Here is a 27,402-nt window from a genome sequence, read left to right as displayed (position 1 = left end):
CCAGGTAAAGCTGCCGGAGGCCGTGGGGTAGAACCAGGCCGTACTGATTTGAGGCAGTGTTCGTGACAAGACTGACCCCATCGAAGGACATCTCCAGACCGCCAATCCAGGACAGGTTCATGGAGGCGCAGCCACGGAAGACCTAGAAGGAATGGTGGAGAAAGATTCGGTAACACATAGAAGGAAATTTTCTCCCTGTGGAGTGCCCCGATTAGAAGCTCGACTTCTTCGGTGATACCGATAATGGCATCTTTCAGGGGTCTACCATCTACGGAGGTGATGCGCCAGGACCACTGCAGTGGAACAATAGGAATCCCGAATCGCCTGGCCACAGCTTCCTGGATGAAATTTCCACCAGATCCTGAGTCCAGATAGGCCGTCTCGGAGAACCGCACCTTCCCGAAGACCACCTGTATGGATATGGTTAGCGGGGGAGAAGAGTCATTCTCATCTAGGGAGGTCTCCCTTACCTGTCCTAGGCGGACGAGTTTTTCTGACCTCTCAGGTCCACTGCATTGACCGGAAGTGGAGCGTCCACTGTAACGATATGGATTCCTGGAGGGAATCTCCTCCTGCTGATTCCTCTTCACCTTTACGCGGTCAAGCTCCACGGGCTCATCCTTAAAGACCGGAGCAGGACAAGGCGGAAACCGAGGTTTCGGTGAAGAAGATGCTGGATGAGGAAATTGCTTCTCGAGAAGCCTCTCTCTGGAGCGCTGCTGAAGACGCAGGTCAATCCGAATGGCAAGGGATATGAGATCATCCAGGGTTTCGGGTAGGTCCCTGCCTGCCAATTCATCCTTGATTCTTCCAGATAACCCCCGCCGGAAGACTCCGACCAGGGGCTCATTGGTCCACTGGAGCTCCGAAGCCAAGGTGCGGAAACGGATGGCATACTGACCGACAGAGAGAGAGCCCTGTTGCAAATCGAAGAGAGACTCCATGGCAGATGTGGCACGACCAGGCTCATCGAATATCTTGCGGAACGTGACCAAGAATACCTGCAGATTAGACACGATGGGATCATTCCGCTCCATTAGGGGGTTGAACCAAGCTAAAGCCTCTCCCTCCAGATGAGAGGCAAGGAAAGCCACCTTGGCCATGTCTGTCTGAAAATGCTGAGGCAAAAAATGAAAATGCAGCAAGCATAAGTTGAGAAATCCTCTGCATAACTTGGGGTCACCATAGTAACGAGGAGGTTTGCAAAGACGAGGACAGGGTCTCATGGTGGGTTCAACCGTCGGATACTGTACCTTAGTTAACCGATCATCCACAGAGGTCATGAAGTCCAACAAGCGGGTCTGCGTCTCATGTTGGCGATTGAATTCCAGACGGAGCTCTGCTAGCTGGGTCACGTTAGTGGACTCGGCAGCCTGTAGGGTGGATAAGCGGGTATCCAGAGTTTGCATGAATGCAATTAGCTGATCCTGACTCTGACAAAGCGTAGCCAACTCTCTCTGGACTGAGTATCGGGTATCAGCGGAGTCCATGGCTTGGGCAAACTGTAACGCCCACAGGGCGTAGGGAAATATAGTGGACTCACTAGACCACTGATGAAGCAGTGGTAGCTGTATACCCGGTACACAAGAGACAGGAGAATGTGCTTCCAAAAAGCAAAGGTATTTATTTAAATGAAAAACAAACAGAAAGAGGTGCCTGAGAGAGGAACCCTCTGGACCACAACACAGAACCATGTAGTGGAGCACCGGGCAAGGTGTACCCCTATACAGGGATTCCCCCGTCACAACACCAGATGGCCAAAATGCCGCAGTACCCGGACCAGAGGGACGACCCGTACAGACCGTATAAACAAGATGGTGGAACTCAGGCTCAGTCAATGAAGAGGATCCTGGAAGCTCTGTGAAGTTTTTGGAAAGGCTGATCCAGCCGGCAGCCAAATCTGGATGGTTCAGTGAGGAGCAGCTTAGCCAGCCTGAAGTGGAAACCGGAGAGTCCAGGAGGATCCAGAATAGAGAACTGCCAGCGGAGGATACTGAGGAGACAGAGGGATTAGCAACCAAAATTAAAACTATACAGAGCAGAGCACAGCAGAGTGTGGCCTGAGCAGAAGGCCACAAACAATGGAATGAACACATTGCCCAAGCACCTCCCTTAAGGGGAGGGTGCTTTTTATACACAGAGCATCACAACACAGACAGCCCTAATAACGAACAGGTGTCCTGCTGTTTCAAGTATGTGCAGGAAGCAGGGCGCGGCTCCTAAGAGCATTTCCAGGAGACCTGCCAAGAGGATGCAGGTTCCTAGCAGAGAAAGAAGCCGCTGATCGTCTGGAGCCACGGACAGGGTGAGTAAGGGTGTGTGATAGGCGCCGGTCTCCCTGCACAGCGGAGACTGGGCCTGCGGCTGAGGGCATGACAGGATATGAGGGATGAGAAGTAAGTTTGTTTTGCAGCAGTGAGCGTGGACTTGAAACTGGCGAGGGACTGCTTGTATGCGTTGAAGTGCTCAGTAGAGTGGGATCTCTTCCATCTCCGCTCAGCAACCCTGGAAGCCAGTCTCAGTTCTTTGGTCAGGCTGGTCAGCCATGGCTGCCTGTTGATTGTACGAGTTTTGCTATGCGTGAGGGGGCTGTGAAATTAAGTGTTGCTGTTATTGTGGTTGTTTATAAAAAGTGGCAGCAGCATCTTTGTCATGAAGGGAAGCTATTTCTGTAAACGGGAGAAGGGACTCAGAGTGTGATTGTAAATTGAGGTGTTTGAAATTTCTGCGAGGGTGGTTGAGTTTGTGGAGTGGGGGGTTGCACATTAGGAGACGAGAGGGAAGAAAATGACAGTAGGTTGTGGTCAGACAGGGGGAGGGGTTAGTTAGTGAGATTAGTAAGGGTACACAGGCAGGTGAAGATAAGGTCCAGAGTGTGACCATCTTTGTGAGTGGCCGCATAGGACCATTGAGTGAGGCCAAAGGAGGCAGTGAGCGATAAAATTTTAGAGGCAGCTGAGGTGGAAGTGTCAATGAGGATATTGAAGTCACCCATGATAGTGGGGATGTCAGCAGAGAGGAAATGAAGTAACCAGGTGGTGAAGTGGTTGAGAAAGGTGGAGATGGCTAGTTCTCTGGGCAGTAGATGGCAGCCATCTGGAGGTTGGAGGGGGAGTAGATGCGGATGGAGTGCACCTCAAACGAAGGAAGAGTAGCGGAGGGTGGTAGCGGAATTGGGGTAAAGGAGCAGGTATCAGACAGGAGCAAGTCAACTCCTCCTTGCTGGAGCGAGGGGTGTGAAAGAGATGGAACTTGCCATAGGAAAGTGCAGCAGGAGAGGCTGAGTCAGAGAGGGTGAACCAGGTTTCAGTGATGCCAAGGAAGTAGAGTTTGTTGGTGATGAAGAGGTCTTGGATAAAGGACAGTTTGTTGCAGACAGAGCGTGCGTTCCGTAGTGCCCCAAGTAGGGGGATCGGGGGCTGGATGAATGTGTATGAGGTTATCATGAATGCGAAAACTTGTAGATGATCGTGCAGGGGGTTAGCAATGAGAGTGGGGATGTGTTGAGGAGGGCCAGGATTTGGGGATATGTCACCAACAATGAGGAGTAGCAGACAGAGTATTAGAAGGTGGGAGCAGGATAGGACATTATGTGGCCGTGTGTGTCTGGAGAAAAGGACTGTATGTGGAGGAACAGTTGTGAGGAGGAGGTGAGATGGCTGGGGAGGATGGCATTATAAAGCTTATGATGAACAATAAACTTTATGTTGTTGGGGCAGCACAGTGGCTCAGTGGATAGCACTGCAGCGCTGGAGTCCTGGGTTCAAGCCCCACCCTGGACAACATCTGCAAGGAGTTTGCATGTTCTCCCCGTGTTTGCATGGGTTTCCTCCGGTTTCTCCGGTTTCCTCCCACATTCCAAAGACATACTGATAGGGAATTTAGATTGTGAGCCCAATTGGGGACAGCGATGATAATGTGTGCCAACTGTAAAGCGCTGCAGAATATGTTAGCGCTATATAAAAATAAAGATTATTATTATTGATATAAAAAACACTGTGCCGCTGTGTATCCAAGTGGCTACTAGAGAGTGGAACCCATACAGAGGTTATTTGCATAGAATTCTAGTAATCAAAAACATATTACTGGAAGCTGCTACTATTGGATCATATTATTAATGGTTCTTGTTACAAAGTTAATAAATTAGTTACAAATGTTCTACCTTATCCACAAATTCTTCTCAACCCTTTATATTATGCCGTTGAAAAATGCCACTAAATCTTCCCTTGTTTATTTCTTTCTCACTCACTTTCAATTCCATTTGCAAAACAATTATAAAATTTACTTTACAGAGCAGCCAATCTATAATAGCCCATCATGTTCTAACCTGTGCGGGAAGACGTCTAACCTGAAGAGCAGACTGGAGATTTAACGGCCCATAGCTTACTTAACACTCCTAATAATCAGATCACATCCCAGACTTGAAGCCTTGTGGCAAAAGTAAATGATAGCAGGGCTTCTAAGTGTGCCCATTACTGTGCTCTAACTAACAATAACAAGATAAGAAACAAAGTAGGTTATTAGTCTGAGCCCTATTCTTTATGGATTTCCTGCCATTTCAGGTACGATAGAAAAAGGGCTAAACAGACGGTGTGTCACCTTTCTCCAAAATGAGGTTAGAAGCTGATTTTATACTTTGCAAATAATGTTTTCTATCCCCAAACAGGAAAGTGCAGTGCATATCACTGTTAGGTTGCTTATTTATATTCTTTATTTAATATGTTATAGTTCTTGTACAGTATGATTGCACTCAATGTACACAACTCATTAACCACTAATGACAGATCACTTTATATTTCCATTTTAGGATTGTAGCAATTTAGTAAATATTACCTCATTCCCTATAATGAACTAGGCAATCATTTACTATTGTATTGGGTGTAAAACTGGAGGTATGCTAAAATAAAATGTGTTTCAGATGACTTACTGCATATTTATTATCCTAAATATTTCCCAATAAAGACAATGGTAAAGTGATGGAGATCAGCCCACCCATCAATCATGGTAAGTGGGGCATAAATTTAGCACAGTCTTGCTGTTCCTAGGCATTGAGCTCATGACAGTGTAAGGACAAATAGGATAAAGGGGTTGTCTGAGTCCATTAAAAAAAAGGAGAGAAGTACTGGTAATTGCTTACCGTAATCCCCTGCAATGCCAGTCCTTGTTTCTAAGCTGCCAACGGGTCACTGCAGCAATCACTGGCCCCAGTTGTAACATTACTAGTATCACTTAGCGAGTCTGTACGGCAATTATCTCTCATGTTGCTGTTCACATGTGGCTCCCTCCAAGTAGACACTGAAACAATGCTGCAGAGGGTAATAGCTGGCAATACCCACTGTAGCTAGCAAGGCGGGACGGACACTACATGGGTGATCTGTGAAAGGTACAATATAGGGATTACATGGGTAATAAAATACAGGGAATGGTATTGTACAATATGTGACTGGTCCTGTGTGTGGTATGATGCCCAGCGACTGGCACTAAATGGAGAATCTGTGTGTGACACTATATATGGGGATCTGTAGATTCTATGGTTGGCCATATATGTTGGCTCCAACACTACCACCTTGCCTATGTACAGTATAGATTCTGAAGGCAGCCCAGTCATAGGGGACCGGTGGTTGATTATAGGGCGTTGTCATTAGTACTAGTCTGGAGACACCATGGATAGATGTGTTATATGGCAACAGTGGTGGACATATCATTGGCGCCACCGCACATGTGCTCAAGAGGTAAGGGGCCCATTTCTACCTCAAAAGGTGGTGCAGTTGTGAATTATCATGAGTTATTGGACAGCAAAGGGCTCATATAAAGACCTCTCTGAGTCCCTATCCTGTGTCCCCTACTACACGGCACTGACTAACCTTATGTACTGTGGCTGACATTTTTTATGGTGTTCTGTTTTGAGTATCTTAACAATGGCTATCGTGGGAACAATGATTGTAACCCTAATACTATTGTTACGCTGATTCTCAGTGACTATATAATGCTGGCAGCTGTGGACCCACTGCGCTACAAGCTGGGCTTACCATGGAGTGGCATGACTAGGTGTCTACTGGGTACTCACTAGATCCTCTGGTGGTGAGGATAGGTTGGGCTGCCAGTAAACCCCAGGTACCACTCCAGGGCAATCCCCCAGACTGCAGAAGCTGACAGGGGGCTTACAGGCACAAGTACGAGATAAAGAAGGGCAAAGAAAGAGGCATGGTCAGAGACAGTCCTAGGTCAGGGCAGGCAGCATAGGATCAGGAAACGTAGCCGAGGCCAGGAGTAGAGAGGTCAGACAGGATGAGAATACAAGAGAGGTCAACATCAGGAGAAACAAACACATGAGCACAAACTGGACACTAGCAGAGCGATCTGACTAGGAACCAACATTTGGGCAGAGAGTGATGGGGGAAGCTGCTGAATATAGGACCTGCTGGCACAGGATAGGCCAAATAACCTAATCTCTGCAGGATACAGCAGTTGCTGCTGACCGGCAACTCCCTTAGGTCAAATGGAAGCAACATGCTGAAAAGCCGTGAGGTGACCATGGAAAGTGGAAAGGCGCTGAAAGGGTATGCGAGTTACCTCTGTGACAATTATCATTAATTATATATAGTGATCAATTGTCATTTATGTAAAGTAAAACTAATATTGGACAAAGAAAACCTAAACTCACAAAATGGACTGTATTCATCAGATTGTCAGACCTATGGCAACAGTAGGGGCAAATTTACTACAATTAATCTCATTTTCATAAATTGTAAGCTTAGACCAGAGATAGTGGTTCAGGCGGTTTCATAAATCTGGTACATTTAGACTGTCTAGTCTATGATGACACCACCTATTAGTCGGCTTACTTTGAGCCAATAATTTTGGAGCACAATGTCACATGTAAGACCATGCACTATGCCTGCCAGCCAAACCCGCTAAGTCAGATGCCCTTGTCGAATAAACTTAAAAAATGGTCCAAGATACATAATAAATGTAGCATAAACACCATTTTTTTGAGCAAAAGAAGCCAGACATCTGGTGCATTTAGCTTAGTAAATCTCCTCTAGCGTTTCCAGACCTATATACTGTCCAGTATTTGATTATAGTTGTTTAATGGAAGTTCAATGCTTACCACTCAGCAATAAAAAGAGGAAAAAAGCCAGAGATGAAGCCGCACTGTACTTTCATGTGCATTAATAATCAGAGCATCCTAGACCGGCTTGAGCTCAGATAATGGACTGCCTATACATACATTTTCAAGTGTAATGACACTCCTGCTTATTAAAGACCTCTCATCTGAAGGGGCAGCATATTATGAACTGGATGATCCATTCACTTTCTTGGATGTGTTATTCAGTATTTTATGCTAAACTAGCAATACACCATCCATTTTAGTACAATGATCCTTATGTTCAATAAAACTGAAGTGCTGCATCATAAATCATTACAGTCATTTGTTCTACATTAGACACATTAGCCATTATATTCCCTAATCTATTACAATAAGGTGGATTTAAATGCACCCCAAGGAACCGCTATAATAACGTGAGAACCAAATATAGCAATTAAGGATAAAATATGCTTTAACCTAAAAGTGAGCTTACCGCAGTGACAGCTGGGCACTACAGAAAGGCATGGCATGCTGCTAAGGGAACTTCTGTGAATCCAGAATATTTCAAAGAAAGACGATGGAACAAAAGCAGAAAATGAGGGACACAAAATATTAGATGTAATAAAAAGCCAAAATAAGCAAATAGATTTTTTATTGAATGACAACTAAATTGCAGAACTATTTTAGTGGCTGATCTGCTTTGCACAGCCCCATGGCACTAAGCAGATTGATTGTGCAAATTTCTGCAGTGTTCACGGCATAAAAAAAAACCCCATCAGAGTGTGATATTAGCTTCAATAAAATGTCATAATCATAATAAAGCTATTGCATCTTCTTAATGGGAGAACCTCGGTGACATAAGGTTTGCAGGGCCAGGTGGTCTAGCAGTGATTGAGTAAATTAATAAATGCCCATTGCCTGGAGTCAGCCCTGCTTTTGTTATGTGTTTACATCTGTACTGCCATTAGTCCTATGGACAGATGGCCATGAGAGAATACTTTTATAGGAGAATCAACTCTTAAGCACAGATGTAAAGCACAGAGGTATATTGCATTGTCAAGGCTTCCACGCCCAGTTATTCAACTTTGCTAACACATGATGTCTAATGGTAAACTCGATTTTTTATTCACACAATGTGATTAGGAAACATACCATTTCTGGGGCGTGCAGTGCTTTTTAAATATCAGCATGCCCTGTCTCTGTGGTTTTAGCAGAAACCTCCGATCAGATCTCCTTTACGTAATCAATCCTACCACAATTTCATACTTTTTAATCACTCCTATAAAAACCTTCCACAACATTCCTGTTGTCCAGCCTACATAAGAAAAAATTAAATTTTCCTGCGTTGCATAGTAATGAATGCTAAGCTGTTCAAAGGATGTGTTTGGACAATGCTCAGTGCCCTATCTATGCCTGACTCCTCCACCACTTGTAGCCAGGGATAAATGCGGAACACAAACTTGACCCCACACCAATCTCTTATCACCCAATCCTCAGATTGGACCTTTAAGGTCCTTATGAATTAGCAATATAAACATTGGACACTTTTTCATGTTTGGACATGCTTTCAGCACCTTTATAGATATGGACAGAGTTGAGGAAAAAGTCACAGCAAGGTTAAATAATGGACATGTTAAGTCTGTCTGATGCCCTCAGCTCAAAAAAAGCTACTTCATATATACTTGGCACTAGCAGATCCCAAGGGAACCCCAGCCTTCACCATTTACAGTGATCTGGGCTTACAATGGGGGCTCTTAGGTTGCATCCAGGGAGTAGTTGCTGGCCAGAGACGCAAGCCTGAAGCAAGAATAGTCACAAGTTAGTAACAAAAGGGACAGAACCAGGAACAGAATCAAAAGGCAATACTGAGCTGGGGCTAGGTACAAGGAGGTCATTCAAAGGCAATGTCAAACAAGCTGAGGTCAAATCAGCAGGTATCATGGAGACAGGACATAGGTGAGCATCACAAGTCGACTCAAGAACAGGATGACAACAGATTAATGGCACCAAAGTACAATGTGTAAGCACATCAAGTACAATAACTGGAAACTATTTAAATAAGGTTTGGTACTGCCCTGTTGGCCACAGCACAGAGCGCATTACCCTTGCTAAGCTGCTGGACAGTACACACACCCATTCTGTTTGGCAAAGCAGCGGCACAGGTCCCAGCCACACTAGCATCCCTGGTTGTGTAGTGCCTGCGCCATCCAGTTAAATCTTCCACCTCTTCCACCACCAGAGCCACCTACACCAGCACTGCCTGCAGGTTTATGACTGATTAGATCAAGACAGTAAGGCTTAGGGCAAAACAGAAGTCAAGAAAGTGTCCATACCTTTTAAGTCAATTAAAAATAATGATGCTAGAAATGGTCTATTCTTTGGTTGTTATTTGTAATTAAACATATTTCCCACAAGCATGTGGAGTAGATACACATATAATGTCAGCATAGACAATGAATGTAGTCTAACCATCTCTGAGTGCCTGAAACGACATTGTTTACCCTGAAGAAATCTTGATGATGAATTTCGAGAAATACTCAGAACTTTGTGCTGTGTGATAGTATAACACTAGGTTTGAATAGTCCCCTTTTCAATATTTTAAAGAAGCACTGAAATTGATGCTGCTTACATGCTTCTCAAGTCCTTCTTTCCGATGGAGAAAAACCTCCAACTTTATTTTTTAATCACAGCCTATGAATGAGATGTGTGGGAGTCTGCGTGGATTGAGTTTTCCATGTAAAATATTTATGACTGGCAGGCAACAGTGAACTCATGAGTCCTCTTAATTAGGAAACCTCACTCTGCCTACAAAAATGAATTAACACATTGTGCAAATATCACAAGAGACCAGCAATAAAGTACAAGAACCATAGAGGATTCTCCTTCTGCTGAAACTTACAGAACAGGCTTGTCTTCTGAAAATCGATAGACTACTCCAGTTCTTAAAATAAACCCATCGGGATAGGTTTACATAATTCATACTCATGAGGGCAACTAATTAAAGAAAATATTGTCTTGGCATGCACCATTGTATTGATCATATGTCAAACAGAATAAAAATATGCAATCTTCAAAGCTACATATTTACGGCTTGGCACTTTGCACAAGGAGAAATGTTCCGCCTTAAAATGTCAGTCAAAGGCCTCTCACCTAGCTAAATCAGATCTCCTGCTTCGCACTGAGGAAGGGCACACGCCTCGAAACATGTGACTGCAAATGGAGTTTCTGGTTTGGCTTCCTCTCCTAAGTTATGTGCAAGGCTCGTTAAGGGGGTCAATAATGACTTTTAAATGCAACAGGGAAATGTCTCTAGCGGTGAAAAAAAAGAAGTAGAAAAAGTAAAATCTAGCGTTTATTAGTCCAATGTAAAAACATTTATGTGCTTGGTCACCATGAGAAATTCATAATGTGCAAACCAATGTGTTTCAGCTAATAGACTTTTAAAGTATAGACACTGACTTTTAGGATACTTCCAATAAGTGGTGCTGGTGATCGAGCCCACTTCTTCTCTGAAGAGGCTATTTCTATATTTCCATTAATAAGGTGATAGTATTTTTCTACAAAAATGACGCATTTTTCACCAATGAAATGTTATGCAATTTATATACTGGAAAATAAATGTTTCCTCAATTTTCACTGTTAGAGGGGTTCTCTGCTGTGAACAAACTATAGGTGTTATAGCGGTCCCTTGAGAATAGGCAGACGACAAAGAAAGCCCTTCCAGAAGCCGGCAGCAATCAGCTGTAATCTGTGATCTGGAAGAAAATATTTAATACCCAAGCAGCACTACTACAGGAGAAATTACACATTACACCGTATTCATCCAAATGAGTATGCTATCTGCGTAATGCAGGAATGGACAGGTCCTCCAGGCGGAGAGACATTAATTGTATACTCCTCTTCACTGTAGCCAGAAGATGAGGATTCCTAGGAAAGGACTCTCCATTAACTCATCCTCCTCTACTCTACGTATATTCAAAGATGAATATGGATAAAAAGGCTTAGTGGTTAACACGGCAGCCATGCAGCGCTGGGGTCCTGGGTCCAAATCCCCTCAAGGACCACATCTGCGAGGAGTTTGTATGTTGTCCCGGTGTTTGTGTGGGTTTCCTCCAGGTTGCCTGGTTTCCTACCACACTCTAGAGACATACTGATAGGCAATCTAGACTGTGAGCCCCAATGAGGACATGAGTAACATAAAGAAATATGGGTTCCTGGATAGTCCAAAAGACCCAGCAACACTATTCACATTTTAAACATTCAGGTCATAGGCACCATCTAGATGTAAATGGAAGAGAGTGACAGAGGTCAGAAGACCTCGGCTTTGGAGAAAGGCAAAGCTTGCAGAGATGAAACTCAAATCTATCAATTATTTTAAAGTTGTTTGCTTGTTTCTAGCATATCAAATATCTTTTTCTTAGATATATTTATCTCATTATTTTATGCCTTCATGTATCCACCTTTATTTCGCTGCTAGGGCCTTGCTTTGAGCAGGATTTGTCTACTTACCCTTCTGGCAACTGACACTACAATTTCTTCTTAATTTACCTGCAGGTAACATGGAGTCGAGAACAGAGCAGATGCTTACTGTGTGACATCCATAGTATGTCCTTCCTTAAAAATGTAAATGTAAGAAGATCCATAAATGTCTATCAGGACTCAGCACACTAGGTGGCCATGGACATTACAATAAAATTTGCTAGGTTGCTTTACACAGCAGGTGGCACAGTAGTATGTATGTAGATGTCATAACTCACAAAATCATGATGTCTTGTTATGATCTCGGCTAGGAATGTGATATTTAACAGAAATTATCCATTTAATTAACAAATACTATGTATCACTTTCATACCTCTTCTTTTTCTTGCAACCTCTTTAACTAAAGTCAGAAACACACAATTAAGAATGTTATAAAAAAAAAGCATTAAGTCATTTTAAATAACTCATCTTTCCAATCTGCTTCTCACAGGCACTGAAGTTTCCTGGCCTCCATTCTTACTGGTAGAGCAGTGACATACTGACATGAATCGGTCACTACTAGTGTTGAGCATTCCGATACCGCAAGTATCGGGTATCGGCCGATATTTGCTGTATCGGAATTCCGATACCGAGATCCGATACTTTTGTGGTATCGGGTATCGGTATCGAAACAACATTAATGTGTAAAATAAAGAATTAAAATAAAAAATATTGCTATACTCACCTCTCCGACGCAGCCTGCACCTTACCGAGGGAACCGGCAGCGTTGTTTGCTTAAAATTCGCGCTTTAACTTCCTTACGCGAAGTCCCGGCTTGTGATTGGTCGCGCGCCGCCCATGTGGCCGGGACGCAACCAATCACAGCAATGCGCGCGTGTCCAGCCTCCCGTGACGTCACGGCTTGTGATTGGTTGCGTCGCCCATGTGACCGCGACGCAACCAATCACAACGCCGGAACGTAATTTTAAAATCCTGAATGACCTGAAATTACGTCACGGCTTGCTGTGATTGGTTGCGTCCCGGCCACATGGGCGGCGCGCGACCAATCACAAGCCGGGACTTCGCGTAAGGAAGTTAAAGCGCGAATTTTAAGCAAACAACGCTGCCGGTTCCCTCGGTAAGGTGCAGGCTGCGTCGGAGAGGTGAGTATAGCAATATTTTTTATTTTAATTCTTTATTTTACACATTAATATGGTTCCCAGGGCCTGAAAGAGAGTTTCCTCTCCTTCAGACCCTGGGAACCATCAGGAATACCGTCCGATACATGAGTCCCATTGACTTGTATTAGTATCGGGTATCGGTATCGGATTAGATCCGATACTTTGCCGGTATCGGCCGATACTTTCCGATACCGATACTTTCAAGTATCGGACGGTATCGCTCAACACTAGTCACTACTGCAGCCAGTCACCTTGACTCTTACCGCAGCTACTGTTGATGATCACACAGGTCCTGTCTCACAGTTATAATGCAGATCACAATTCACAGATCTGCCACACTGCTTTTATGCCCCTAAGGGTAATCACATTGTCCTCTGCAGAACAAAGATATGATATTTGCCCCTCATGCTAATGGAATGCAGAGTTAGTATGAAATGGAGAGAAGAGTACCGAGGGAGAGAAAGCAGGGTAAAATCTAAAATAACAAGATTAAGTTAGAATAGAAGCGAACAGGAAGCAGAATTGCAGGGAAGTCAGAGCAAATTACATAAAGTCCATGAAATCAGGTGGTGGAAATGGTGTTATTTGGGAACACTGTTTCAGTCTGAGGTCTTCTTTCAGAAATATAATTTGTAATACACTATCTAAACCTCTAACCTCCACACAAATGCTCTTGTTGCCTTCATAATATGCCTATCAGGAGAAAATCATGATGTCTTGATTCTGATGAAGCAAAGCTTCAGCAGTAATATATTATAAATATATATATATATATATATATATATATATATATATATATATATATATACATACATACACACACACACACACATTTTATTGATTGTTAGTAAACATTGAAAGTGTTTTTCAAGATTTTTGCTTAGGGTATGTTTCCACGTTCAGGAAACGCTGCGTGTCAAACACCGCAGCGTCTAGACGTTACAGCATAGTGGAGGGGATTTCATGAAATCCGTCTCCACTATGCGGTAAAACACGCAGGCGGCAGACCCGCGTAAACGGACATGAGGCACATCTTTTCAGAACGCAGCATGTCTGCTTACAGTGCGGCGACGCTTCGTCGCCGCGCCGTAAATCTCCCATAGACAATCATTAGATGCGGTAAAACCGCATCTAATGATTAGTCACATGCATAGAAACTCTGTACCCGCAGCTTACTACGCATGTCTGCCGGCTCACCTGTCCCGCAGCCGGAAGTCCCTCGTCCACTGCAGTTCTCGAGATAACTTATCTCATCGCGAGAACTGCCGTGCACGTGACAGGGAGTTATCTCCGATCACTAGTCTGGTTCTCACAAACACCTGATCAGCTGATTGTGAGAACGATGCAGTGTAGGTGATCGCTGGAGAGTTATCTCCGGCGATCATCTACAGGCTCTGCTACATCTGGATGTCAGGCATCCAGATGTAGCAGAGCCGGACGCGTCTAGACTGTGTGCACATACAACACACAACATACACCATGCAACATACGACATACAACATACACCATGTGACATGCAACATGTGACATATGACGTGACATACAACATGTGACGTGCAACATATGACATGAAACATATGACATGTGACATGCAACATATGACATGCAACATGAGACATGCAACATGTGACATGCAACATGTAACATACAACATGCAACATACTGTACATACATACAGAACATGCAACATTCATAACATACATACAGTACATACATACAGTACAAACAATACATACATATACATACAATACATACATATATATATATATATATATATATATATATATATATATATATATATATACATACAGTACATACTCACCATCACCTTGTCACCTTGATCCCCAAAGCCAGTGTCACTTGTAACAAATAATAAAATAATAAACAAACAATATACTCCCTGATCCGCAGATATCCAATTAAAACGAGTGTCCCACGACGATCTTCCGTGGAGAGCAGCTACATCAGCTGATGTGACCGCTCTCCAGGGGCTCCAGGAATACAATCATAGAAGGTATCCTTCCACAATGTATTCATCTGCCCCTGTGAGAAAACAGTCCCTAGTCTCACTTGTGGCACTGCTGTGTGGGAAATTCCAACACAGGTTTGCCATAAAGTGAGACTCTGAACTAAGGTAACCTCAGTGATACACTGCAGGAGCCATTTTCTCCTGTCAGTGTGTCACTGGAGGGCCTATAGAGTGGTGACATCACCCGATGTCACTGTTCTATGGGGAGATCGTCGTGGGACATTCGTTATTAATTGGACTACGGCGGAAAGTATACGGTTGGTTTATTATTTTAATTTTTTATGCAGGTGATCGAGTATGGTAAGTATGGTAAAATTAAGAATATTAAAATACTTTTTCTACCTGTGTCTTTATTTTTTTTAACCCTTTCACTACTCTAGGATTAGTAATGGATAGGCGTCTTATTGACGCCTCTCCATTATTAACCAGGCTTAATGTCACCTTACAATAGCAAGGTGACATTAACCCCTTATTACCCCATATCCAACTGCTACAGGGGAGTGGGAAGAGAGGGGCTAAGTGCCGGAATTGGCGCATCTTAAAGATGTGCCATTTCTGGGGCAACTGGTATTTGTAGCCAGGGGGGCAATAACCATGGCCCCTCTCTAGGCTATGAATATCAGCCCGCAGCTGTCTATCTGTCTGGCTATAAAATATAGGGGGACCCCACATCATTTTTTTGCGGGTCCCCTTAATTTAATAGCCAGTAAAGGCTACGCAGACAGCTGCGGGCTGATATTCATAGCCTAGAGAGAGGCCATGGGTATTACCCCCTTCCCAGGCTACAAATATTGGCCCCCAGCTTTCCCCCTCTGGCGCAGAAATGTTTTTTTTTCATTTTTTTAATTAAACATATTGTGTTTAAGGCCGACGTCAATACCCGGCACTGCTGCGGGCACTCGAGACTGGAGCGTTCAGCTGCATAGAAATACATGCAGCTGCACGCTCCGCTCCTAAGTGCCGGTGGCAGTGCCGGGTACTGAAGTGAGAGACTTGTGTGAGTTTCTCACGAGTGTGACCCCGGCCCTACACATATTTTGTGTGTGTGTCTTTATTTAAGGCTGGGATCACACATGCGAGAAACTCAGACAAGTCTCGCATCTTAATACCCGACACTGGCGCCGGCACTCGGGAGTGGAGCGTGCAGCTGCATAGAAATACATGCAGCTGCATGTCCCGAACCCGAGTGCCGGTGGCAGTGCCGGGTATTAAGATGCGAGACTCGTCCGAGTTTCTCGCCTGTGTGATCCATCTATCGTATCTATCTATCGTATCATCTATCAATCATCTGTTTATCTATTATCTATCTATCTATCGTATCTATCTATCTATTATCTATTTATCTATTATCTATCTATAGATATATCTATCTATCAATATATATATCTATCGATATATCTATCTATCAATATATCTATATATAGATACAGTGGGGCAAAAAAGTATTTAGTCAGTCAGCAATAGTGCAAGTTCCACCACTTAAAAAGATGAGAGGCGTCTGTAATTTACATCATAGGTAGACCTCAACTATGGGAGACAAACTGAGAAAAAAAAATCCAGAAAATCACATTGTCTGTTTTTTTATCATTTTATTTGCATATTATGGTGGAAAATAAGTATTTGGTCAGAAACAAACAATCAAGATTTCTGGCTCTCACAGACCTGTAACTTCTTCTTTAAGAGTCTCCTCTTTCCTCCACTCATTACCTGTAGTAATGGCACCTGTTTAAACTTGTTATCAGTATAAAAAGACACCTGTGCACACCCTCAAACAGTCTGACTCCAAACTCCACTATGGTGAAGACCAAAGAGCTGTCAAAGGACACCAGAAACAAAATTGTAGCCCTGCACCAGGCTGGGAAGACTGAATCTGCAATAGCCAACCAGCTTGGAGTGAAGAAATCAACAGTGGGAGCAATAATTAGAAAATGGAAGACATTCAAGACCACTGATAATCTCCCTCGATCTGGGGCTCCACGCAAAATCCCACCCCGTGGGGTCAGAATGATCACAAGAACGGTGAGCAAAAATCCCAGAACCACGCGGGGGGACCTAGTGAATGAACTGCAGAGAGCTGGGACCAATGTAACAAGGCCTACCATAAGTAACACACTACGCCACCATGGACTCAGATCCTGCTGTGCCAGACGTGTCCCACTGCTTAAGCCAGTACATGTCCGGGCCCGTCTGAAGTTTGCTAGAGAGCATTTGGATGATCCAGAGGAGTTTTGGGAGAATGTCCTATGGTCTGATGAAACAAAACTGGAACTGTTTGGTAGAAACACAACTTGTCGTGTTTGGAGGAAAAAGAATACTGAGTTGCATCCATCAAACACCATACCTACTGTAAAGCATGGTGGTGGAAACATCATGCTTTGGGGCTGTTTCTCTGCAAAGGGGCCAGGACGACTGATCCGGGTACATGAAAGAATAAATGGGGCCATGTATCGTGAGATTTTGAGTGCAAACATCCTTCCATCAGCAAGGGCATTGAAGATGAAACGTGGCTGGGTCTTTCAACATGACAATGATCCAAAGCACACCGCCAGGGCAACGAAGGAGTGGCTTCGTAAGAAGCATTTCAAGGTCCTGGAGTGGCCTAGCCAGTCTCCAGATCTCAACCCTATAGAAAACCTTTGGAGGGAGTTGAAAGTCCGTGTTGCCAAGTGAAAAGCCAAAAACATCACTGCTCTAGAGGAGATCTGCATGGAGGAATGGGCCAACATACCAACAACAGTGTGTGGCAACCTTGTGAAGACTTACAGAAAACGTTTGACCTCTGTCATTGCCAACAAAGGATGTATTACAAAGTATTGAGATGAAATTTTGTTTCTGACCAAATACTTATTTTCCACCATAATATGCAAATAAAATGATAAAAAAAACAGACAATGTGATTTTCTGGATTTTTTTTTCTCAGTTTGTCTCCCATAGTTGAGGTCTACCTATGATGTAAATTACAGACGCCTCTCATCTTTTTAAGTGGTGGAACTTGCACTATTGCTGACTGACTAAATACTTTTTTGTCCCACTGTATTTATAGATAGATATATCGATAGATAGATATGATACATGGATACAATAGATAGATAGATATGATAGATACAATAGATGGATATAATAGATAGATATGATAGATATCTATCGTATCCATCTATCTATCGTATCTATCTAACATCTATTATCTATCTATCAATATATCTATCGATATATCTATATATAGATACATTTATAGATAGATATATTGGTAGATAATAGACAGATATATTGATAGATACCATAGATAAATGATAGATCCATAGATAGATAAATATGATAGATAGACAGATACGATAGATATGTATCGTATATCTATTGTATCCATCTAACGTATCTATCTATCTATCTATCTATCTATCTATCTATCTATCTAGCTGTGTGTGTATATATTCTTAAATGGAGTATGTAAATGAAGAGGTTGGACAATAAATGACATCACAATTCTTTTTTTTTTGTATATCTTTATTGAGCTTACAAAAACACACACAAATCCGCGTGAAAAAACACATTAAAAAACGCATGAAAAACGTAGGTGACCTGCCAGTGACCTCAGGTGCAGATTTGGTGCAGATTTTACCTGCGTCAAATCCTGATGCAATCCTGACCGTGGAAACATACCCTTAGGGTATGTGTCCACGTTCAGGATGGCCGGCGCTTTGAACGGAGCGGAAAACTCGCGCCGCCCCCTTCTATAGACGCGGTGATTCCGGATGTCTTCATTGAACACATCCGGAATCATCGCACCCCACACATAGGGCCCTGTGTTTTACCTTGCGGCGGCGCAGCGTCGCTGCAAGGTAAACGGACATGTTGCGTTCTAAAAAGACGCGCTGCATGTCTGGAAACGCAGGGCCGCCAGGTGCGTGTTTGCATGCATAGTGGAGACGGGATTTCATAAAATCCCCTCCACTATGCTGTAACATCTGGACGCTGCAGATTGAGCGCTGCGGCTCTACGCAGCGTTCAATCCGCAGCTATTCCGGATGTAATACGGCCCGAGGACACATACCCTTATCCCCTTTACCCCCAAGGGTGGTTTGCACGTTAATGACCAGGCCAATTTTCACAATTCTGACCACTGTCCCTTTATGAGGTTATAACTCTGGAACGCTTCAACGGATCCTGATGATTCTGACATTGTTTTCTCGTAACATATTGTACTTCATGACAGTGGTAACATTTCTTTGATATTACCTGCGTTTATTTGTGGAAAAAACGGAAATTTGGCGAAAATTTCGCAATTTTCCAACTTTGAATTTTTATGCAATTAAATCACAGAGATATGTCACACAAAATACTTAATAAGTAACATTTCCCACATGTCTACTTTACATCAGCACAATTTTGGAACCATTTTTTTTTTTTTTGTTAGGGAGTTATAAGGGTTAAAAGTTGACCAGCAATTTCTCATTTTTACGAGGGGCGATCCAAAAGTAATGATAATCGGTAATTTCGATTGCACACAGAAATTAAAATAAAATGTTTTCTTCTCTCTTAGGTACTCACTAGTCCAGGAAAAAAAATCACTTAAATAGACCACGATTCCCAGGAGCTACATTCATTTGAATATGAACTGCCGAGGAGTGAACATCAAAATGGAAAAAAAACAGCTCAGAGCTGTCATCAAATACCTCTGCTTGAAAAAAATGACTACCAAAGACATACACAGCGACTTGGTGGAAACATTGGGGGACTCTTCTCCATATTCCACAGTTGCATGCTGGGCCAAGGAATTTAAGCTGGGAAGAACATCGACGGAAGATGAACATCGTGTAGGACACCCATCCACGTCCCTCAATGAAGAAAACGTGAAAAAAGTTGAAGAAGTTGTATTGGCAGATCGAAGAGTGACTATCAGGCATGTAGCTGAGGTCACAGGGATCTCATATGGCAGTATTCAAAGAATCCTTGCAAAAGAATTGCATATGAAAAAGGTCTCCGCGCGTTGGGTGCCAAAAATGTTAACCGACAAGCAAAAGAAGAAACGAGTTGACATTTCAATAGCAAATCTCGAAAAGTTCCATGCAGACAAGGAAAATTTTTTGTCACGTTTTTTGACCATGGACGAGACCTGGATCCACCACTTTGATCCGAAACTAAACAACAATCGATGACATGGAAACGAGCCGACGAACCGACGCCGAAGAAATTCAAAGTGTCAAGCTCAGCAGGGTAGGTTATGGCGTCCGTTTTTTGGGACGCTGAAGGAATTATTATGGTGGACTATTTGGAGAAGGGAGCCACTATTACGGGATCCTATTAAGCAGAACAAATAAGAAGATTGCGGGAGGCTATCAAGGGGAGAAGGCGCGGCAAACTGCGGGCTGGAGTGCTGTTTCACCAAGATAACGCGCCGGCTCACAAAGCTGCAGTTGCCATGGCTACCATTCAAGAAGCGGGCTTTGAACTGGTGGAACACCCCCCCTATTCGCCAGATCTAGCCCCCAGTGACTTCTTTCTCTTTCCTTGGCTCAAGGAACACCTCCGGGGCAAGAAATTTGACGACAATAGCGACGTGATAACCGCTGTTGGGGATTTTTTTGAGGGTCAAGATCAAGAATTTTTTTCGAAGGGAATTCTAAGTTTAGAAAAGAGATGGACTAAATGTATAGACTTGTTAGGAGACTATGTAGAAAATACATTTTTTTTTTACTATATTCATTGTGTTTAGTATTGATTATCATTACTTTTGGATTGCCCCTCGTACAACACCATTTTTTTTTAGGGACCACATCTCATTTGAAGTCATTTTGAGGGGTCTATATGATAGAAAATAACCAAGTGTGACACCATTCTAAAAACTGCACCACTCAAGGCTCTCAAAAGCACATTCAAGAAGTTTATTAACCCTTCAGGTGTTTCACAGGAATTTTTGGAATGTTTAAATAAAAATGAACATTTAACTTTTTTTCACAAAAAATTTACTTCAGCTCCAATTTGTTTTATTTTACCAAGGGTAACAGGAGAAAATGGACCCCAAAAGTTGTTGTACAATTTGTCCTCAGTACGCTGATAGCCCATATGTGGGGGTAAACCACTGTTTGGGCGCATGGGAGAGCTCGGAAGCGAAGGAGGTCCATTTGACTTTTCAATACAAAATTGACTGGAATTGAGATGGGACGCCATGTTGCGTTTGGAGAGCCCCTGATGTGCCTAAACATTGAAACCCCCCCACAAGTGACACCATTTTGGAAAGTAGACCCCCTAAGGAACTCATCTAGTTGTGTCGTGAGAACTTTGAACCCCCAAGTGTTTCACTACAGTTTATAACGCAGAGCCGTGAAAATTAAAAAATCTTTTTTTTTTCCACAAAAAATATTTTTTAGCCCCCAGTTTTGTATTTTCCCAAAAGTAACAGAAGAAATTGGACCCCAAAAGTTGTTGTCCAATTTATCCTGAGTACGCTGATACCCCATATGTGGGGGGGAACCACCGTTTGAGCGCATGGCTGAGCTCGGAAGGGAAGGAGCATCATTTGGAATGCAGACTTAGATGGATTGGTCTGCAGGCATCACATTGCGTTTGCAGAGCCCCTAATGTACCTAAACAGTAGAAACCCCCCACAAGTGACCCCATATTGGAAACTAGACCGCCCAAGGAACTTTTCTAGATGTGTTGTGAGAACTTTGAACCCCCAAGTGTTTCACTACAGTTTATAACGCAGAGCCGTGAAAATAAAAAATCTTTTTTTTTCCACAAAAATTATTTTTTAGCCAGTTTTGTATTTTCCCAAGAGTAACAAAAGAAATCGGACCCCAAAAGTTGTTGTCCAATGTGTCCTGAGTACGTTGATACCCCATATGTTCGGGTAAACCCCTGTTTGGGCGCACGGGAAAGCTCCGAATGGAAGGAACACTGTTTTACTTTTTCAACGCAGAATTGGCTGGAATTGAGATCGGACGCCATGTCGCATTTGGAGAGCCCCTGATGTGCCTAAACAGTGGACACCCCCCAATTATAACTGAAACCCTAATCCAAACACATCCCTAACCCTAATCCCAACGGTAACCCTAACCACACCCCTAACCCAGACATACCCCTAACCCTAATCCCAACCCTATTCCCAACCGTAAATGTAATCCAAACCCTAACCCTAACTTTAGCCCCAACCCTAACCCTAACTTTAGCCCCAACCCTAACTGTAGCCTTAACCCTAGCCCCAACCCTAACCCTAGCCCTAACCCTAGCCCTAGTCCTAACCCTAGCCCTAACCCTAGCCCTAATCCTAACGGGAAAATAGAAATAAATACATTTTTTAAATTTTCCGCTAACTAAGGGGGTGATTTTCTTTTATAGCGGGTTTTTTAGCGGATTTTTATGATTGCCAGCCGTCACACACTGAAAGACGCTTTTTATTGCAAAAAATATTTTTTGCGTTACCACATTTTGAGAGCTATAATTTTTCCATATTTTGGTCCACAGAGTCATGTGAGGTCTTGTTTTTTTGCGGGACGAGTTGTCGTTTTTAATGATAACATTTTCGGGCACGTAACATTTTTTGATCGCTTTTTATTCCGATTTCTGTGAGGCATAATGACCAAAAACCAGCTATTCATGAATTTCTTTTGGGGGAGGCGTTTATACCGTTCCGCGTTTGGTAAAATGGATAAAGCAGTTTTATTCTTCGGGTCAGTACGATTACAGCGATACCTCATTTATATCATTTTTTTTATGTTTTGCCGCTTTTATACGATAAAAACTATTTTATAGAAAAAATAATTATTTTTGCATCGCTTTATTCTGAGGACTATAACTTTTTTATTTTTTTCTTTGATGATGCTGTATGGCGGCTCGTTCATCATCATGTTATAGTGTAAGATCGCCGATCTGACACTTTGCTGTGCACTATGTCAGATCGGCGATCTGACATGCACAGCTCCTGGAGGCTTCCCGGCGCCTGCTCTGAGCAGGCGCTGTGCAGCCACCTCCATGCAGGACCCGGATGCCGCGGCCATCTTGGATCCGGGCCTGCTGCAGGGGAGGGAGCCCCCTCCCTGCGCGATGCTTCCCTGTACCGCCGGTACACTGCGATCATGTATGATCACAGTGTGCCGGGGGTTAACGTGCCGGGGGCGGTCCGTGACCGCTCCTGGCACATAGTGCCGGATGTCAGCTCCGATAGTCAGCTGACACCCGGCCGCGATCGGCCGCGCTCCCCCCGTGAGCGTGGCCGATCGCGCTGGACGCACTATCCTGTCGGTGGTCATATGGGCCCACCCCACCTCGACGGGATAGTACGTCCGATGTCAGAAAGGGGTTAAAGTGATTTTTTTCCTTACTTCATCTGATTTTGTTATGTATTACCTGGCCTGTCAGGCTAAGTTCACATTAGCGTCTCTGTGCGCAGCGTATCATCTGCATGCGCAAACACATGCCAAAACACATGCAGAGGCTTGCTTATGCTGCATTTTTCCTCTACATCATCTTACGCATGACGCAAAAAAAACCCCGCTGCGTGTGCATGCGTTTGCGGCGTTTATGCGCATGGTGGAGGTGGTGAAATAATTTCCTGGACATGCACATTCTGGAGTACGCGTGTGTATCGAACACATGTGTATGCATGTCCTAGCGTACCAATGCATTCCCATAGACAGTAATGTTTGGCTTTGACACACTCATCTGCATGTGCACGCCTGTGCATATTTGACGCCTCAAAAAATGCAGCATGTTGCGTTTGCCACACACCGCGAAACGACTCATGCGTACGCAAACACATGCAGACTGATGCAAACAAATGTCCCTGCGTATGCCATGTTAAATATATGTATGCAAGATGCATGCGGATCGGTACGCAGGAATACGCGGCGCACACATCCGCTAATGTGAACCCGGCCTTAGTGACGTCATGCTAGCTGGCTAATCAAAAGAGCTGTGGATGCCGTCAGGTAAGAGACAACTTTCAGGCCTCCCATACAGCAAATTGATTTGTACCAACTTGATTGAATGGGACAGTTTTTCTTTTGTTTTAGAAACCCTTGGGAACAAAACCATTTTTTGGAAGACCTTTTGATTGGCTGATAGCATTACACCTACAAACTACCATAAACAGACAAAGATCAATAGATTATAACTGAAACATCCCTTTAAATACCTACTTAATGGGTAATGTTTTATCACTGACAAATAGTATCAAAGTGGTCAGTCTTTACAGAAAATCAACAGACCAATAACGACCAACAATTGGGAAGAACACTGAGACTCGCAATCCATGCCCCTTTCGCACAATGACCCACCATGGCACACAGCATGTGTAAAAATATGGACATGGCGCTCACGTTTCCTTCTTGAAGAAACAAGTGTTATTGTCATTATGTTATGTGGTGTAATTTGTAACCAGTAAAGGGAGTGGGCACAGCAGGCAGTACTAGCGGGGTGCTACATCAAACCTACAAGAGTTATTTAGGTGACCATTGATGAAGCTGCTGTAGAGCAGCAACACACGTTGGGTTCTGCTGGAACAGGCACTACTAACATACCCTGGTAAATATTATACATATTACTTATTCATTGTGTTTGCTGCTGATTGTATGGTTCTACATCCACTGTATTTTCCAGTTTATATGTACTTGTACTCGTATATTTATATCAAATATTTTCTATGGTGTTTAATAACGTGGATTTAACATATTCTATACCAAGGTTCCCTCATGATGTTAGTTATAGTTTGCCTGATGAAGAAGCACTCATTGGACTATTATATTCAAGCCCTTCAATTCCAATGTCTATACATTTTCAAATGTTTTTTATTTTTCTGTCTATGTTGATTTTTTTTGTTGCTAATGGTCTTTAATAAAAATGTATAATTTCTTATAATGAGTGTACACATATCTTCCTTACTACTTTCCTCTCCTATATATTGTTATGTGGTGTAATGTAAAATGTAATATATAATGTGATGTGATGTAATGTGTGTAGTTTGACCGTAGGGATAGTTAAAGTTACTATTTGGGACTAGCCCAGAGTGGGGGATGATTAACAGGGAAAGTGATGATTTCCTGTCAGCGAGATAGTTAGGGTCTAGAATGCGTAATAAGTAGACCCAAAGGTCCAAGTTGAGTAGTGCAGCGTACTCTTAAAAACACTGTCATGGCTCAGGACAGGATTTCCTTCCCCGTCCTGGGCTTGTTGGGGTTAACTCTTCTTGGCCTCCTTTTGGTTTGGGGAGGGCTATTTTAACCCACTCTGGTGCCAGGTTCTCTGTCAATAATACATCCGTTCTCAGCTGAGTAGCTGACCTAGGCGACCCTAGTGTATACCACTTGTTCCTCTGTGTGCTTGTCCTGTGTATTATTTGGCTTGTCCCTTGGTGTCTGCATTTTGATTCTGTACTTCTTAGTATTCTCTGGTTCTGACCTTTGGCTAAGTTGTCTAACTTTCCTCTTGTCTGCGCCCCTGGTTACTGGGTCCGCTCTCTGTTTCTGACTATGGCTTGTATTGTACCATTGTTCTGCCTAATCCCTAGGGCACTGCGTTACCCTCTGGTTACTGAACTCGGCTTGTCTGATCTCGCTACCAGCGACGCCGGCTCCCACTTTCATTATCTTCCCCCTCCAGCCACTCCCCCGGAGGTCACTCATCTCAGGTCCTGCTCTCGTGCAGCTCTCCTCCGGAGGTCACGTGTCTCAGGTCCTACTAAAGTGCGGCTTGCACTCAGCCGCACGCTCTAACGCGAGATTGCTGCCTCGCTCCACACTCCCTACTGGTGTTCATTACAAAACCTAAATGAGAGGCGATTGTACAGAAGGGATAGTGAGATCCATATTACAAGCGACTAAGAAACAGAGTGGCCCCCAGAAGTAGGTCTTAGGAGAAGACACTTAGGGTAAGTTCACACAGGACTTTTTTGCTGTATATTTTTGCTGCATATTTTTATGCTAATTTAGGTGCGTTTTTTTGGTGCGTATTTGGTGCGTTTTTTGGGTAAGTTCACACAGGACTTCTTTGCTGCGTATTTTTGCTGCGTATTTTTGCTGCGTATTTTATGCCAATTTTCAGCTGCTTACAGATGCGTTTTTTGTGCGGTTTTGGTGCGTTTTTTTGTCTATTTGTGCATGATAATAAAGTTGAGTGAACCCAGTGGAGCTTAGCATCGCCTTCATCCCAGCGGGGGAATAATTTACGGCGAATTACATGCCATGCATCGGCCTTTTTTTGACGATCACTGTAGTTTGGGCAAGCTACATCCCAAATTACAGGCATTGCTTCCACCTTGGAAAAATAAATGAAAAAGTAATTACCAAATGCAAGATGAAATGAAGCCAACATTCATGACAAGGAAGATACAAACATACACATGCAGAACACATGAACATGTACATAACAGCACATGAGCATCGCAAAGTGTACCATTGCAAACAATCGGATAAATAGATATATCACAAATTAAAAAAAATATTACCTCCATGATTAGTTGGGAAACATTAATGCTCATCCTCCTATACCAAGTCATGGCTAACACCTCACTACCAGAAACTCCCTCACAATAGATCACAATCAGGACACCTCACAATGGCTCTTCACACCTCACAATGGCTCACAATGGCTCTTCACACCTCTCTAACCACACCCCTAAGCTCTTGGCTGTGAGATCACTTCCTGCTGGCCATGATTTTTCTGCACAAAAAACGCAACAAATAATGCTACATGCATTTTTGCAGCGTTTTTTCCATCACCCATTCAAGTCAATGGGTGAAAAAACGCTGCAAAAACGCTGAAAGAAGTGACATGCCCTATGTCCAAAAAACGCAGCAAAGCAGAAAATACTGATCAATCAAAAACCCAATGTGTGTGCATGAGATTTCTGAAATCTCATAGGCTTTGCTGGTACTGTAAAAAGCAGCTGAAAATTAGCAGAAAAAAACGCAGCAAAAATACACAGCAAAAAAGTCCTGTGTGAACGTACTCTTAGTCACAAGACCCCAAGCTTATAACGGTGGAAGGTAATGGGCCTAAACAGGACTGAGTACATTGGACGAGTAAAGTATACTGACTCCTTAGGGAAAAGAGGACACGGAACTGCAGAACAAATAGAGGACACTTGTTAATCAGGAGTGCAGTGTTAAAGCAGGGTTGTGATGATGTTGGGAGAAACAGTGGCCATAAGGGCAACTATAGACTATGACAGAAGTAAACTGTGTAGAAAATGCTTTGAGTTGTAAAGCAAACGATCATAAGACTTTGTACCCCTTATCCCTTTCATATCACCTTTATCAAGTTGCTGTTCAGTAAGGGTATGTGCACACGTAGAATGGTCCACTGCGTTTTTCCTACGGATTTACCGCGGTTTTTGTGTGAATTCCAATGCGGTTTTACACCTGCGGTTTTCTATAATGGAGCAGGTGTAAAACCGCTGAGGATTCCGCACAAAGAATTGACATGCTGCGGAAGGTAAACCGCTGCGTTTCTGCACGTTTTTTTCCGCAGCATGGGCACAGCGTTTTCAGTTTCCCATAGGTTTCCTTTGTACTGTAAACTCATGGGAAACTGCTGCGGACCTGCAGCTGCGGATCCGCAGCAAAATCCGCATCGTGTGCACAGAGCCTAAAGAGTTTATTCTTCAATGGTGGTCTCCCTCATTGAACTGTGAAATATCTGGCCCTGGCAAA

The 27,402-nt window shown here is 43.3% G+C and overlaps 1 protein-coding gene and 1 long non-coding RNA gene across 10 annotated transcripts in view; both read right to left on the bottom strand.

Annotated features, from left to right (window-relative positions):
* The window catches only part of RARB (retinoic acid receptor beta), a 1,117,211-nt gene that overhangs the window by 390,079 nt on the left and 699,730 nt on the right, over positions 1-27,402 (bottom strand). The gene's annotated exons all lie outside the window — the stretch shown is intronic.
* Positions 1,285-26,266, bottom strand: LOC143783495 (uncharacterized). 2 transcript variants are annotated; one of them, XR_013217210.1, is made up of 3 exons: positions 26,196-26,266; positions 7,584-7,636; positions 1,285-1,993 (listed from the first exon to the last, which is right to left on the bottom strand). It is a non-coding gene; the product is annotated as an uncharacterized LOC143783495 (long non-coding RNA). The 2 variants fall into 2 exon arrangements; XR_013217211.1 differs by lacking the exon at positions 1,285-1,993 and adding an exon at positions 5,267-5,374.

Source organism: Ranitomeya variabilis, chromosome 6, assembly GCF_051348905.1.
Source record: "Ranitomeya variabilis isolate aRanVar5 chromosome 6, aRanVar5.hap1, whole genome shotgun sequence".
In the NCBI taxonomy this organism is placed as follows: Eukaryota; Metazoa; Chordata; class Amphibia; order Anura; family Dendrobatidae; genus Ranitomeya; species Ranitomeya variabilis.
The sequence above is the reverse complement of the archived record's forward strand: the minus strand, read 5'-3'. Positions and strand labels throughout refer to the sequence as shown.